The sequence below is a fragment of the Paroedura picta genome, chromosome 4 (assembly GCF_049243985.1).
Source record: "Paroedura picta isolate Pp20150507F chromosome 4, Ppicta_v3.0, whole genome shotgun sequence".
Taxonomy (NCBI): Eukaryota; Metazoa; Chordata; class Lepidosauria; order Squamata; family Gekkonidae; genus Paroedura; species Paroedura picta.
In genome coordinates, this window is record NC_135372.1 from 122,672,122 (window position 1) to 122,686,197 (window position 14,076).

Genomic DNA, 14,076 nt, shown 5'->3' on the forward strand with positions numbered 1-14,076 from the left:
TATGCTCATAACGAGGATTTCCCTGTTCCTGTAGGCAACAGCCAATATGGTGGCTGGGGTTTTTATTTTAATAGATCAACATGGCTATCCACCAGACTTTACCCGATAAGCAACTAGTTGAATGGGTACCATGCCCAAAAGACAAATAAGTGGGCTTCTGATCAAATCAAGCCTGAATTGTCCCTGGAAGCTAGAATGACTAAACTAAGGCTATCGTACTTTGGTAACACTATGAGAGGCCAAGAATCGCTAGAAAAAACAATGGTGCCTGGAAAAAGCAGCAGGGAAAAAGAAGACCCAGCATCAGATTGACTGACTAAAGTAAGCCATGGCCTCCAGCTTGCAAAAACCGAGCAAGGCTACTAATGATGGGGCATTTTGGAGGTCATTAATTCATAGAGTCTCCATAACTCAGGAGCGACTTGACAGCACATGACACCACACAGGTCTTGCAAACATGAGGAGTATAATCTGTGTTTGAATGGCAAATAAATCTCAGGGGAAGGTCAGGAATGAGAAATCATAGACAGAGTGAGCCTTTGCCTGCGGCTGTGAACAGAGGAGGAAGAAGGGGGATATAGGTTAGAGACAGGTTTCAGGATATGATTTATACCGGGGTTAGCCAAACTGCGGCCCTCCAGATGTCCATGGACTACAATTCCCATGAGCCCCTGCCAGCATTTGCTGGCAGGGGCTCATGGGAATTGTAGTCCATGGACATCTGGAGGGCCGCAGTTTGACTAACCCTGATTTAAACCCTCCACTTCTGATCCTGGCCTTTCCAATTAGCCTCCTGTGGTTACGCAAAAGAATAAGCACTGTGGCGGCAGGTAACTTTTCCCCCGACTTCCTTGTTAAGCACAGTTGTTCACTAAAGGATCAGTCTTGTGAGCTAATATAACGGATGGCTGAGTTTTAAAGCACACAGTATGTAGGCAGCCAGCATGTGTAAGCGGGTGAGTCGGCTCTCGTTCCAGTTCTATTTCGATAGATGTCTGAGGGTGTGAGAGAGATGAGCACATGAGGGGCAGCTGTCAAGTAAGAAAAGCTCTTCCCGGTTGACTTTGGACCTCTGCAACCATCTGTCGGGCTCCAGCGCAGGTCTGCTAAAGAGTTGCATTCTGCTGGGGATAGATCTTTAGCACTCCTTTGGGGTTAGGTTTGAGCCATTCTTCCTTTGCCGTTCTCGGCTCCCCAGAGCTCCATAACCCAGAAATAAATCCTCGTAATAGGACCCTGAAAATGAAAGGGAAGGAGACTGCTAGGAAGAGCCAGCAATTTCCGACTTTCAGAATACACAGAATGAAGGAACTATCTAATCGGGTGGCTGCTTCGTAACACTGTTTTTGCTAGTTGCACAAAGCCTAGCCCAGCAGAGATCTTCAGTCTTTTTGAATCCCTGAGGATCCTTCTGTTGCCACCAGAAATCTTGGTTACAACCAAAGCCAAGTAAAAACGGCAAGTCTAACCCATCTGAATCTGTGAATCGCCCAGGACCCATTTTTTGTCTACGTACATCTAAACTGCTTAGCTTCCAAGATCTGATGGAATCAGGCCAGCTCGGGCCATCCAGGTCAGACTGCCACTGTAACCCATCTAAATCAGGCCTGCATAGGGAATCTCAAGTTTCTGCAGGCACCTTTCAGTGTAAGTTGGCTTCACAAGAGACATGCAAGCAGTGTACTGTGTCCTTTAGGTCCTGATGGTTGTGCTGGGCCAACCGCCAGAAACAATGTCTTTTTAAAGCTTGAGCAGCCATTTTCCCAGCTAAGGGGGAAATCATAGGACAGGTGATACCCTGTCTTTCACTGCAATGATGCTTTAACTGCAAGGATGCTTACATTGTAATTACGCAGGACTGAATATTGGTCTGTTACAGTAAACAGAGCTGCCGGAATTTTTGGATTTTTTAAAAAGCTGTTATAGACCGGACTTTAGAGGTTTTGGCAATGTTTTGGAAGCTCTACAAGATGGCTCATGCCAAACCCTTGTGCACTGCTCTGAAAGGGACACAGGAACAATATTCTGCACACCTCAATATTCTGCAAACTTCAGTCGTATCTTACTCTGACATCTGAATGCTATGCCGGATGCAAGGCATTTTAAAGGCTTCTGTAAGGCCTAAGCACTTTCACAATGCAGGCCTCTCATGATTTAATAGGAACCATAAGATGACAGGCCATGTGGGCAACAGACTTATGGAACTATGGTAGGCCAAGAAGAGATCAAGTAACAAGGACACTCTGATGAAAAGTTCCAGGCCAGGCTTGTTCTTTCTCCCTGGGTTCTTTCTCCCACCAAAAACCACCCAAACAACTGTTTGGGTTGGCATGAGGGGGTGCCAATGTGACACTCAAATTCCTGTGAGTTGAAGGAACCTCATGAAGACCTTGGGGAGATCTGTGCTCATGGGAATTGTAGTCCATGGGCATCTGGAGGGCCACAGTTTGACTACCCTTGATCTAAAGAGTTGCCAATGACAGAAAGGTCCACCTTCTTCAGAGATTACTACTCTATTTTGCAAGGAGGAAGGATATCTTAAAAATCTCCACTTCCTGCTCTGACACCCACCCACCCACACAGGGTTTAAATAGAAGTCTAGTGGCACCTTAAAGATTCAACCAAAGTTACCCCAGCATAAGCCTTTGTGAGTGCATCCAATGGAGTAAGCTCTGACTCACCAAAGATGAAGCGGGGATAACTTTACTCGGTCTCTGAGGTGCTTCTGGACTCCTGTGGTGTTTCAGATTGACACAACAACTCAACTGGAATTACCAGGCCTGCTCTAATGATCCAGCGGTAAAGTTCAGGTAATGATGCTGGTTTTTCTCCTCCTGGGACTGAGCAATTGCTGTAGGCTGAAGAGCTTACTTTCTGTCAAAAGGGAGCCTGTTTATCAAGCCATCTGAAACCCCTGAGCCTATGATCTAGGTGTACACGATAAATGCGTGATGGAAGGGAGAGGAGAGGGACTGTCCAGGGCCATGTTAGGAAATATGTTATGAAAGAATGACCAATGGGAGAGGAGTGTATCTGGGCCTGTTCTCAGGGAAGGCTATTTCCATGGATGCCGGAATAGGAAAAATAATTGCTCTTTTGCATTTTCACTCTTTATTAGTGAGGGGTGGGGCAGTAACTGATGATAGGCTTCTCCCGAGACATGTCCTATTCCTGTGCCGCTGCCTAGATGTCTGCATGCCCCATGTCTCTCACTGCTTCCATGCACCTCTCTGCAGCAGGAGCAGCAAAGGTGGGTGTGCCCCTCCCTGTCTGGCATTGCCTGTGCTTCTCCCATCTGACAGCCCCTCACAAGCTGCTGCCTTGTTCTGTGCTGGCCGCTTTAAAGGGGATGCTTTCAAATGGATTAGTCCTTCCCTTTTAATGGGGGTGTGTGTGGGGAGGGGGACAAAATCCATCAACCATTCCGAGGATTAAACCAATAAGGTTTTGCCCAAAGGCGGGCTAAGTGATCCAATCAGAAGGCAGCCTCCCTGTTTACATTGCAGCTATCCAAAAGATAATCTTGGTATTTGATAGGATTTTAGACACAAGGGTTAATCCAGACGGTTGCCCTCTGTCCTCTTTTTAATTAAAACAGTGATGTAAGACAAGGTCAGTAAACCCTCTTTGTTCCTGCCGGTTCCTTGTTCAAAGGATTCTGGTGTCTTTGCTTGTTTCTTTGCCTTGTTTCCGTTGTTAATGGTTGTTGTCGCTGATGGAGCACAAAGTGGGAAAGTTAACACAGATTTCAGGCCGCAATCTGCTAGGATTGCTTTTGCTTTTCCAATGCCCCGTTTTTTTACTTATGCCAAAGGTTTGTCTGCTGAGGTGTAATTAAAGCTCCCATGTGCATAGAACGGCTTCTAGCTAGTTGAGTTTGTTTTCACAAGGTTATGGGGAAATGCGCCTGCTCAATTACATCTTTGATCAGCTGGTGATAAGCCCTTCTTGGTGGCAGCTCTGCTTCAGAAGCCAGAATTCCTTTTTTTGCAGCAAAAAAAAAGTATAATTGTACAAAAAAGCAGTAGGGTGATCAAGTTTAAAAAGGCAGAGCACTGTGGACTGGCAAACGCTTGGTAGTTAAAACAATCTGTGTTGGCTTTGGGGGTGTGCACGCGTGTGTGTACAGTCTGCCTCCTAATCCGGTTGCCGCATGGTTGTGAAATTAACAGCTGGTCTGTATGCACACAGTGAGAAGTAACAGAGTGTTGGCATGTAGCGTTTTACCCAAAGCACAAGCTCCGTTGTTTGTTTCTCTCTTACGAGCATATGCAGGCAATGCATTACATTTCTAAAATATATGCATTTGTTCATTTATGTTGTTTTAATTTGCTGTAATTTATGACTCCTGATCATTTTGGCAGCCTAGAGCACCCAGACAGCATTAAAGTGGGAGGGCTTTGTTTGGGGAACTGCCCGGGATTGGGAACTACAGCAGCTGAAGATCATAGTCTGACGAAGGGTGCTTGCACTCAAAAGCTCACACTTTGAATAAATCTTTGTTGGTCTTAAAGGTGCCACTGGACTCTGATTTTATTGTGCTACTTCAGACCAACACGGCTACCCATTTGAATTGAACCTTCTTTAGTTGCAGAAGAGAAGAGAACTGTGCCCTTTCAACCCTCGTGATTGCTGGAGAATATCAGGATTGCTCATTCTGGTTTGGGAAGTTCCTGGAGATTTGGGGGTTGTGCCTAGGGAGGGTGGAGCTTGGTGGGAGGTGGAGGTCAACAGGGATTTAATTCCATAGAGTCCACTCTCCAAAGCTGTCTGTTTCTCCAGGGGAGATGAGCAATGTCCTTTGGAGACCAATTGTAATTCTGGTAGAATTCCAGGCCTCACCTGGAACTTAACAACCCTGGCAGTATGGTGCTCCTGAAGTGGCTGGGCCTGGTGAAAATGTGTCAGATGTTGTGCCATTGCCTAGACTGGATTTATGGGGCAAAAATTCAGGGTTCCCAATCACTCTGGCTCAGCAAATAGGTTGCAAATGCAAGCTTGTAGCTAAAGGCAATCTCCACCTTTATCCTTCACCTTCCTTTACCAGTGCATTCTGGGAATTCTGGTTTCTGAAATGACTGACACGATGAGGAAGTTTCCCTAATATTTAACTCCAAAGTCTAACGAACTTTTCCATTGATTGCCTGGACAATAAATAGTACCTGCCAAATTTCAGGCACTCACTTTCCACAGCTGTTAGCTCGATCAGTTTCCTTAAATTCCACACCTCAGGTCTGGACCTGAGGTCTACTAGGGTCACCAATTCTGGATTGGGAAATACCAAGAGATATTGAGGGTGGAGCTTGGGGAGGAAGAGGTTTGGGCAGGACTTTACTGGAATATAATGCCATAGTATCCACCTTCCAAAGCAGCCCTATTCTCCAGAGGAACTGACCTCTGTTACCTGGATAGGAGTTCGAATTCCAGATCTCCAGACTCTACCTGGAGGTTGGCAACTCTTAACTGGATCCAAGGATGATGTCTTATAGCTGCATTTGTATCTAGGTTGCTTGCTATGATCACTTCGCTCCAACACCTTTTAAAGGGATTCCCAACATACAGAAATAAACAGATGTATCAGGGTTGACCAGAAAGTCTCTCTCTTGTAGAGACTTCAGTTTTTGTTTTCTTCCTTATGTTCAACACTCTACACTATTCTGTTCTTGTAACACTGGTTACATTTGTGCTCCAGAGACCAATAGAATTCAGTTGAATTTCATGCAAGACTTCAAACACATAATGGGCCGGTTCTTAATATTAAGAGAGGTGGGTTTTCTTCATTTGATGGAAGCTATTATGGGGGGAACCCCACTGAGTTCTTGATATGCACCATCTTGATCTCATTTCAAATATTTATATATTTGATCCCCCCTCTGAAAAAGGACCCAAAGCAGCTCCCAGAAGTAAACAGAATTAAAAATACAATGTAAACCAACCATACAGCTTGGGCTTATTGGGTCACAGTAGCTGCCAGGAGAGGACAGGAAGGCCTGGAGGATCATTGTCCACGGGTTCGCAATGGGTTGGACACGACTTCGCACCTAGCAACAACAAGAACAACAAGCTGCCTCATAGGGTTGCCAGCTCTTGGTTGGGAAACACTTAGAGAGATTTTGGGAGCAGAGCCTCAGGAGGGCATGGTAAGGGGAGACCCCAGCAGAGGGTGATGCCATAGAGTCCACCTTCTGAAGTGGTAATTTTCTCCAAGGGAATTCTCTGTTGCCTAGAGAGCCCTAGTAAAAGCAGGCAATTCCCAGCCACCGCCTGGAAATTGGCAATCCCTACATCAGGGGTAGTCAAACTGCGGCCCTCCAGATGTCCAAGGACTACAATTCCCAGGAGCCCTTGCCAGCATTTGCTGGCGAATGCTGGCAAGGGCTCCTGGGAATTGTAGTCCATGGACATCTGGAGGACCGCAGTTTGACTACCCCTGCCCTACATCATCCAAGGCACTGACTGCAATATAGCCCCTCTAGCCAAAGGGCTCATGCCTCTGGCCACGCCCAGACTTTACCTGCAGGAAAAGGAAGACAAAACTTAGCCTTGATGGAATGCAGCTGCTATTTGCTTACTGCCGGCAAACCAAGAAGATCTTTCTCATACCAGTCCACTATCCACCAGTGAGACAATTTAAGAGTTCTTGCTGTAAGGGAAAAGTATGGTGGTATTGGTGGGCCAGAAGGGAATGGCTTTGCTTGATAAAATACTTTAATATTTTTAATGGGAGAAAAAGTCTTATGTTTTTGATCTAGGCACACAATATGTAAGCATGCGCTTTGTGTTAGTGTCGATATTTGGTCATTTCCCGCCCTTTCCCACATTGCATACTTAATACGTAGTATTTGTATACTTGGACCTCACGTCTTTCCAAGCTCCATGCCACAGTCTCAAATGCTGCGGTCTGTTCCCCCCCCCTCCTTTTTCTGCCATAACCTAATCAGCGATCAAAGGGGAGACTTCTGTTCATCTCCTTAAAAACCCAGATCTTGCCATTGCTGCCTCTTTCTCTACCAACTTCCTACTCAATGCCAGTGAGTTGTCAGAGGGCACTGGGGGGGGGGAGGCATTTATGGAGCAGCATGCATAGGCAACAACAATCTGCACACCAATTGCTACAGTTCTGCTTACTCAGCTTGGTTTTAAATGTACATGAACTCTTATCACCCTTCCGAGTGGATGTGCTTCCCCTATTAAGTGGAAACCAGGGCTTCTCTGTTATTTTAGGAAATAGTGTTTGGCAGCAGTGTAGGGTAATAAGAACAATTTGCTCTAGATAAAAGCTCACTCTCACTTTGAACTAAATAGCTTTAATTGTGCTTGAATTGGCTCAACAAGTTGCTTTTAAAAGTGGTAGAGACTGTGACTCAGGAGTAGACAGTTCTGACTGTCATGGTTTGTTTCCTTCCGATTACGTTGTTGCTGGATATCTCCTGCTGTCTGGCTGAATTGTTTCCTACATTTTGTAATCCACCTTGAGTCTCAGTTAAGAGAGGAAAGCTACAAACGAGTAAATGGATCTAGAATTTCAGATAAATAATTATGTGGCGCTTAGAGTCATACCAGGATCACATCCCCACTTCCTGTGAATCTCGTTATGATGTGCTACCTCTCTCTCAGATAGGAATGCCAGCTTCCCAAGCGGGGCCTAAGTGATCTCCTGGGATTACAGTTGATCTCCAGAATACAGTAGTCAATACCCCTGGGGAAAATGGCTGCTTTAGAGTTAGGGTTGCCAGGTTTGGGTTGAGAAATACCTGGGAAGATTGGGGCTGGAGCTGGGAGTGGGCAGGATTTGGGGCGGGGAGAGAACTCAGTTGAGTATAATGCTATGAAGTCCACCCTCCAAAGCAGCTACTTTCTCCAGGGAAATTGATCTCTGTCACCTGGAAATGAACTGTAAAACCAGGGGATTCCTCTTTATAGTGGGGACTCTTATGGCATTATAGCCCACTCAGGTTCCTTTCTTCCTAGCCCCACCCTCCCCAAATTCCAACACCAAATCTCTAGGAATTTCCTATTCCCAAACTGGTAACCTTCATTACCACCATGAACGCTGTGGAGGAAGAGCTGGATAAAAATGCCCTAAATAAATAAAAATTTTAAGGTTGATGGTTAGCTGGCTGTTGTGAATAAAGATGGCATGCAATTCTATCAGACACTGGTTCAAACAACAGTCATATGTACTGACAGAAATCTGTCAGTAGTTCTGATGGTTTTCCTGGCTTGCATTTGTATAAATGTAATGTGTGCCCGGTGATTGTGGACATGGCAAATCTCAGTGTTTTATGATTGTGGAAGCTGGTAGGGGGATGTCACTGCGAGCATCCTGCCCATGTTCATAATTCCTTTACTATTGAATATAATACCATAAAAGTGTGTATTGGTCATTGTGCCGTAGATGGCACACACTTCTGTGTTGACGGCTTTAAAACATCTGAAACTCTTGTGGAACAAAATACCTTGTCAACTTGTAGCCGACTTATGGCGATCCTTCGGAGGCTTCAGGGTGAGACATGAACAGAGATGGTTTGCCATTGCCTCCCTCTACAGAGCTGTCATTGGTTGTCCCCTGTTCAAATACGAACCAGAGCTGACCTTGCTTGGCTTCCAAGATCTGATGAGCTCAGGCTACTAGAACCTCCATGTCAGGCTTTCTCAACCAGAGTTTCATTAAACTCTGGGGTTTCTTGACGTTCCTGGAAGGGTTTCCTAAATGGGTGGATGTTAATCAATATTTTATATATTTTAAAATTTGTTAAATGTTTATTGGGTGATATACCATACATAGTCATGTCAACCCACCCATTGCCTCCCAAAATGGCCAACGACAGGCCTGAAATGGGTGGGAACAGGAGGGGCCCTGAGTGGGCATGCACAGAACTTTGCTGCCCAACCATATTCTGTAAGATTGTGCCACTTCCAGGGCTTCTAGAAGCCTGAAGAATGTTTCAGGGGTATCTCAATGGTAAAAAAGTTGAGAAAGACTGCTCCGTGTTCAGAGGCAGAATAAAAGTTATGGGAGGAGGTTACAAGTGAGATCTGTTGCTTTGATGCATGTGAATTTCCCAGAAGCATCTGGGTGTTTACTTTATGGATCCTGGCTCTTTAAACTGGTCATGCATGGACAATAGATAGTTATACCATGGCCTGTGCAGGCATTAACCCCCGACTTTTTACCTGGTCCTTTAGCAATGCTATTATCTCCTTCCACGCTGGCAGACAATTTCCTCCTGGTTATCAGGCGTCTTGTGCAACTTCTGGGAGTAATGCAAGAGTACTTGAGTAAACTGCAAAGGGCCAGTTTTCTGCCTTTATTTTTACACCATGCCACATTCCAATAAGTTTCCAAGCACCCCACCCCCCACCCCCAAAATGATTGCGTAGAGTTTGGCGGGCAGCCTGAGGCTGGGCAAAAGGAAATAGCCCACTGGGACATACAGAAATGATTTTTACTACCTGAAGAAGTCACGGCTTACAATCGAAAATGATTTTTACTTCATTCAGATCCCACCTTTCTCCCCACTGGGGACCTAAAGCAGCTGACTTTATTCACTTCTCCATTTTCTTGATGTACTCCGGATCTGTTTTAATGTTTATTAGAACATGTATATCCTGTCTTCCATGTGGTTCAAGGTAGCTTATAACAATAATTTTAAAACATTCCGAGTTTGGATCATACTCCGCTGCTTTCTATAGTTTTTATAGTGTTTTGGCCCTGATCTGGATAGCCCAGGATAACCCAGTCTCAGAAGCAAAGCAGAGTCAGCCCTGGTGAATCAACTGATCTTGGCTTGACTCAGAGAATTAGTTGTGTGAATCCTCCCACAAACCAGGGGCTGTTGGATCTGAGATCCTCACCAGAATGGCTGCCAACACCTGAAGAAAAAACATCCTCCCCTTTCCCAGAGGCTTAGTGGGATGATTACCAACGCTCCAACTGCCCCTTTCCACATTTAAGCCTGTCTTAAAGGGGGACATGACATTCTTTCTCCAGGTTGGTGGCAACCCTGTTTTACAAGCAGAACCAACAAGGGAGCTTTTCAGTAAAGTGCTTTAACAACAACAAAAACTAGTGCTAATTAATATAGCTTGCAAATCCCCATTCTGGCTCCAAGATCAAAGTGTGTGTGGGGTGGAGGGGAGGGAATCTCGAAGAAGGGAAGGCATTTTCTGCCTTTCCCATCTCTCCTTCAGCTGTAAACAAGAAGCCCAGAAAGCCGCATTGTTTAGGCCTTCAGCCACAGGAGTGGCTTTGATAGTTCTCAGCAGGACTCCTTTGACACGGCTTGGCTTTGATTGAGCGAGGGAGCCCCCAAAAGCCAAGTGGAGTTTCAGAAGGGTTTTTTCTTCCCCTGTCTTGGAGCAGAGCATGTTTGACTGACAAAGGTTCTCTTCATTCAGAAACTGAAGGGGACACAAAAGGGACTTTAATTGAATTAGAGGCATCCTGTATCAAGGGGAGTCTGCATAGCCACAGAGAGTAAGAACAGCATGACTTGGTCAGTACTAGGGTTGCCAGTCTCTAGCATTCTGGAAACACAACAGATTTTCAGACTACAGAGATCACTTCCCCCTGAGAAAATGACCACTTTAAGGTGCATACTCTGTGGTATACCATAGAGTCTAGGCGAAACTGAAGTCCTAGAGTGACTTCACATCTCCACTGATCTTCCTCCCCTCTCCAAGCTTCATGTCCCCCCAATGCATAGTCCATAATCTCCAGGAATTTCCCAAATGAGAGTTGGTAACCATGTGCTGGCCTGGTCCATGGTTGTTGTTTTTTTCCAGTGCTTTCACACAGAACTATCTAAATCTTCCTTGTAAATTAAACTGTTGAAGTTTTATACATGCATGAGCATTGAACAACTTGAGGTTGCTGGTCAGCCTGACGTAGTAGTAGAATTCTTTGGGAATATCAACAGTGGCAATCTGGTTCATTTGGAATATCCAGCATAAATGGCAAACCATCTCTGTTAGTCATTGGCACTGGAAACTGTTTGTGGTCTTCCTAAATGGGCTGTGACTGGATGGCATTTCTCTTGCTTCAGTTTTTGGCTCTCAAGCACTGGAGATGTTTTTCTTTCTTTCTTTCTTTCTTTCTTTCTTTCTTTCTTTCTTTCTTTCTTTCTTTCTTTCTTTCTTTCTTTCTTTCTTTCTTTCTTTCTTTCTTTCTTTCTTTCTTTCTTTCTTTCTTTCTTTCTTTCTTTCTTTCTCCCCGAAGGCTCAGGGCAGTTTACATAGAACTGAAAACTATACATGGAACCATACATATAATAACTGTAACATTAATATTATGAACTGATAATAACGGGGTCACAGTATAACATACTGTTATGTTATGGTCTTGAGGGACCATTCTTGTCCCAGTGGCTGGACACTTCTTTAAAAAGCAACAAGCACATACCCATTCAGAGATTTTCATATTCCCAACTTCCCCAGAGATGAAGCAGCTGCAGTTTGCAGTTACTTATCTTGTGGACCTTTGCCCCTGGAGTGAGCACCAAGCGGCATCTGTCAGGGGCCTCCGTTACTGAGCTGGGAAATGAAACTGCACTCCAAAACACACCTCTGTCCTTAATATGCCCTTCTCCTTTATTTCCCTTATCCAGAACAAATGTGTTCAACATTAAAAGCTGCTTTATTAATGGACTAGATTTAAAGCCCGTTGTACTTGTAAATACGGGCGCTAGAAAAGGTGGATGGGAGGAGCCCTTAACCAATTATTTATACCACTCCCCGAGCGGTTTAAAGATTTGTCAGACTGAATCATGGATTATTATAAACTGGCAATACTCTTTTTTTTTTCTCTGTGTGTGGGGGTATTGTCTCAATGTTGGTCAATGAGTAATTTTTAAAATTAGCTTTATCATCCTTGCTGCGGAAAGATGTGGCAATTGGCACAGAGATATTGTATGTTCCAGTTGGACAACTTCAGGCAGTAGATGAGAGTTCATGTGTTTGATAACAGTCTCTGCTGTGTGTATGTTTGTTTTTAAAAACCCTTTAGAACACAGAACATGTCTGGGAGAAGGTGAAGCAAAACGAGTGCTTCCGCATGCCCCATAATCTTTGTAAATGGAGCTAGAACATGATCTCACTGGGTTCATTATATGAACCTGGAACTCTGGATATCTTGTAAGTTCCAAGGTGAAACTGGGAATCTTGCGGCTCACAAAAATAATAACTAGCATAGCCTTTCTCAACTTTTTTACCATTGAGAAACTCCTAAAACATTCTTTAGGCTTTGAGAAACCCCAGAAGTGGTGCAATCATGCAAGTTTGCTTGGGAAGTAAAGCTGTGTACATGCCCACTGGGGGCCCCTCCCCTTCCCACCCTCTCCAGGCCCATCATTGGCACTTTCTTGGGAGGGGGAGAGCAGATTACATTACCATATCTGGTCATATCACCTGATCAATGTTTTTAAATATATAAAAAACAATTAATACCCACCCACTTGGGAAACCGTTCCAGGGCTGTCAAGAAACCCCAGGGTTTCACAAAACCCTGGTTGAGACATCAACCTGGTTCTCATGCTGTATGGTTAGAGTTTCATGGAATCATAGAATCATAGAGTTGGAAGGGGCCATACAGGCCATCTAGTCCAACTCCCTGCTCAACGCAGGATCAGACCAAAGCATCCTAGTTTCAGACTAGGTTAATTTGGGAGGAAATCCCAAAGTTGCCAGGGCAGTTTCCTGGTTGACCTTGGGCCACCTTCTCCCAACTTACCTCGTAGGGTGGTTGTGAAGTGGAGGAAGAGAGCCTGGTGAGCAGGCAGCTTTGGGTCCCAATTGGGGACAAAAGTGGAGGATACAATGTTTGCTGTCCGAAAACCGTATTCAGTGTCGTCATTTGCAAAGGGAAAGTTTTGGGGGCAAAGCTGTTCCTGGCTTGTTTTCCTCCCTTATCAGAATTCTACCTTGGTCCTTTAAGTACTTTTAGCTGCTCTCTCTCTCTTGCTCGGTGTGGGTTTTGCCAGACATTTCCTTCCACCAGGTCTTCAGATAGAGATCCTCTGTTGGGTGTTTACCAGTCCCTTGGGTGGAATGTTGCCTGTCTTAGCAAGTTATTTGCGTCTTGCTTGTCAAGCCAAAGCATGACTGATGGCAATGCCAGGGTTGACTCTAATCCCCCTTGTGATTTGGGCAGTAAAGACGGAAACTCCTGTTTGCCATCTAATCATGCAAATGGACTTGGAGATGTTTGTTTGTTCAAAGCTTTCTTGGCCAGATTAAGATGATTGTTCCCTTTTTTGTGTGAAAGACAGTCTCTGTTTTGTCCCTTAATTGATTGAAATAAAGCTAGGATGCCCCCTCCCCTATGTTGAGAGGGAGTGAATGCTCTAATTAAATTATCCTTTCCTCCTTTCAGTAACCTTCAGCCTTGTAAGGTCTCGCTTCTAGTTAAGATGGATTTTCAGATTTTGACATAGCTGGCAGGATATGCTTTTTTGTCCAACAGGCAGCCTGGTTTTGTCAGTTACATTTTCTGACATGTGGTTCTGGTAGCTTCAGGTGCAGAGCAGTGTACGTGGTATTCCCTCTCCCTACTTTATTCTCACAACAGCCCTGTGAGGGTGAGCAGGAGGAGGAAGCTGGCTCCAAGTTAGCCAGGGAAATTCTATGGCTGACTGGAAATCTGAACATGGATCTTCCTAGTCCTACTCAGACACTCTGATACCTGCAGCACATTGATTATATAAGCAGAAATGATTTATATGCATTCATAGTCTGCCTTTCTCACTTTGATTCAAAAGTGGGTTACAATATATATGTGTGTGTGTGTGTAAATAAATATCAAACGGCATAAAACATCTCAAAAACAATGCAGCAGGACTACAATTACAATGCAAACAAGAAGAAACCTGTCTGAGTTATGGCATAACCACGCCATAATGCCGACAGGGGCTTGTAAAAGTAGAAGAGAGTGCAGTCGAAAACAACACAATATATACAGTAAGCATCACAACAGACTGCAGTCGTGTTCCCTTGTAAAAGTGTCCTCCTAACCTGTTCCATTTTCCTACCGTTCCAATCCCTTTGTGAGAATGCCCTCCTGAACTTTTCTGTTTTGCA

The 14,076-nt window shown here is 44.7% G+C and overlaps 1 protein-coding gene across 10 annotated transcripts in view; it reads left to right on the top strand.

The window, feature by feature from the left end:
• SRC (SRC proto-oncogene, non-receptor tyrosine kinase) overlaps nt 1–14,076 on the top strand; it is a 111,960-nt gene that overhangs the window by 26,774 nt on the left and 71,110 nt on the right. The window contains exon 1 of one of the 10 annotated variants that reach the window (XM_077335458.1): nt 3,537–3,612. The exons of the other annotated variants lie outside the window; for them this stretch is intronic. The gene's annotated coding sequence lies outside the window, so the exon portion shown is untranslated. Of the gene's footprint in view, nt 1–3,536; nt 3,613–14,076 lie in introns of those variants that run through there. 10 annotated transcript variants of the gene reach the window in all.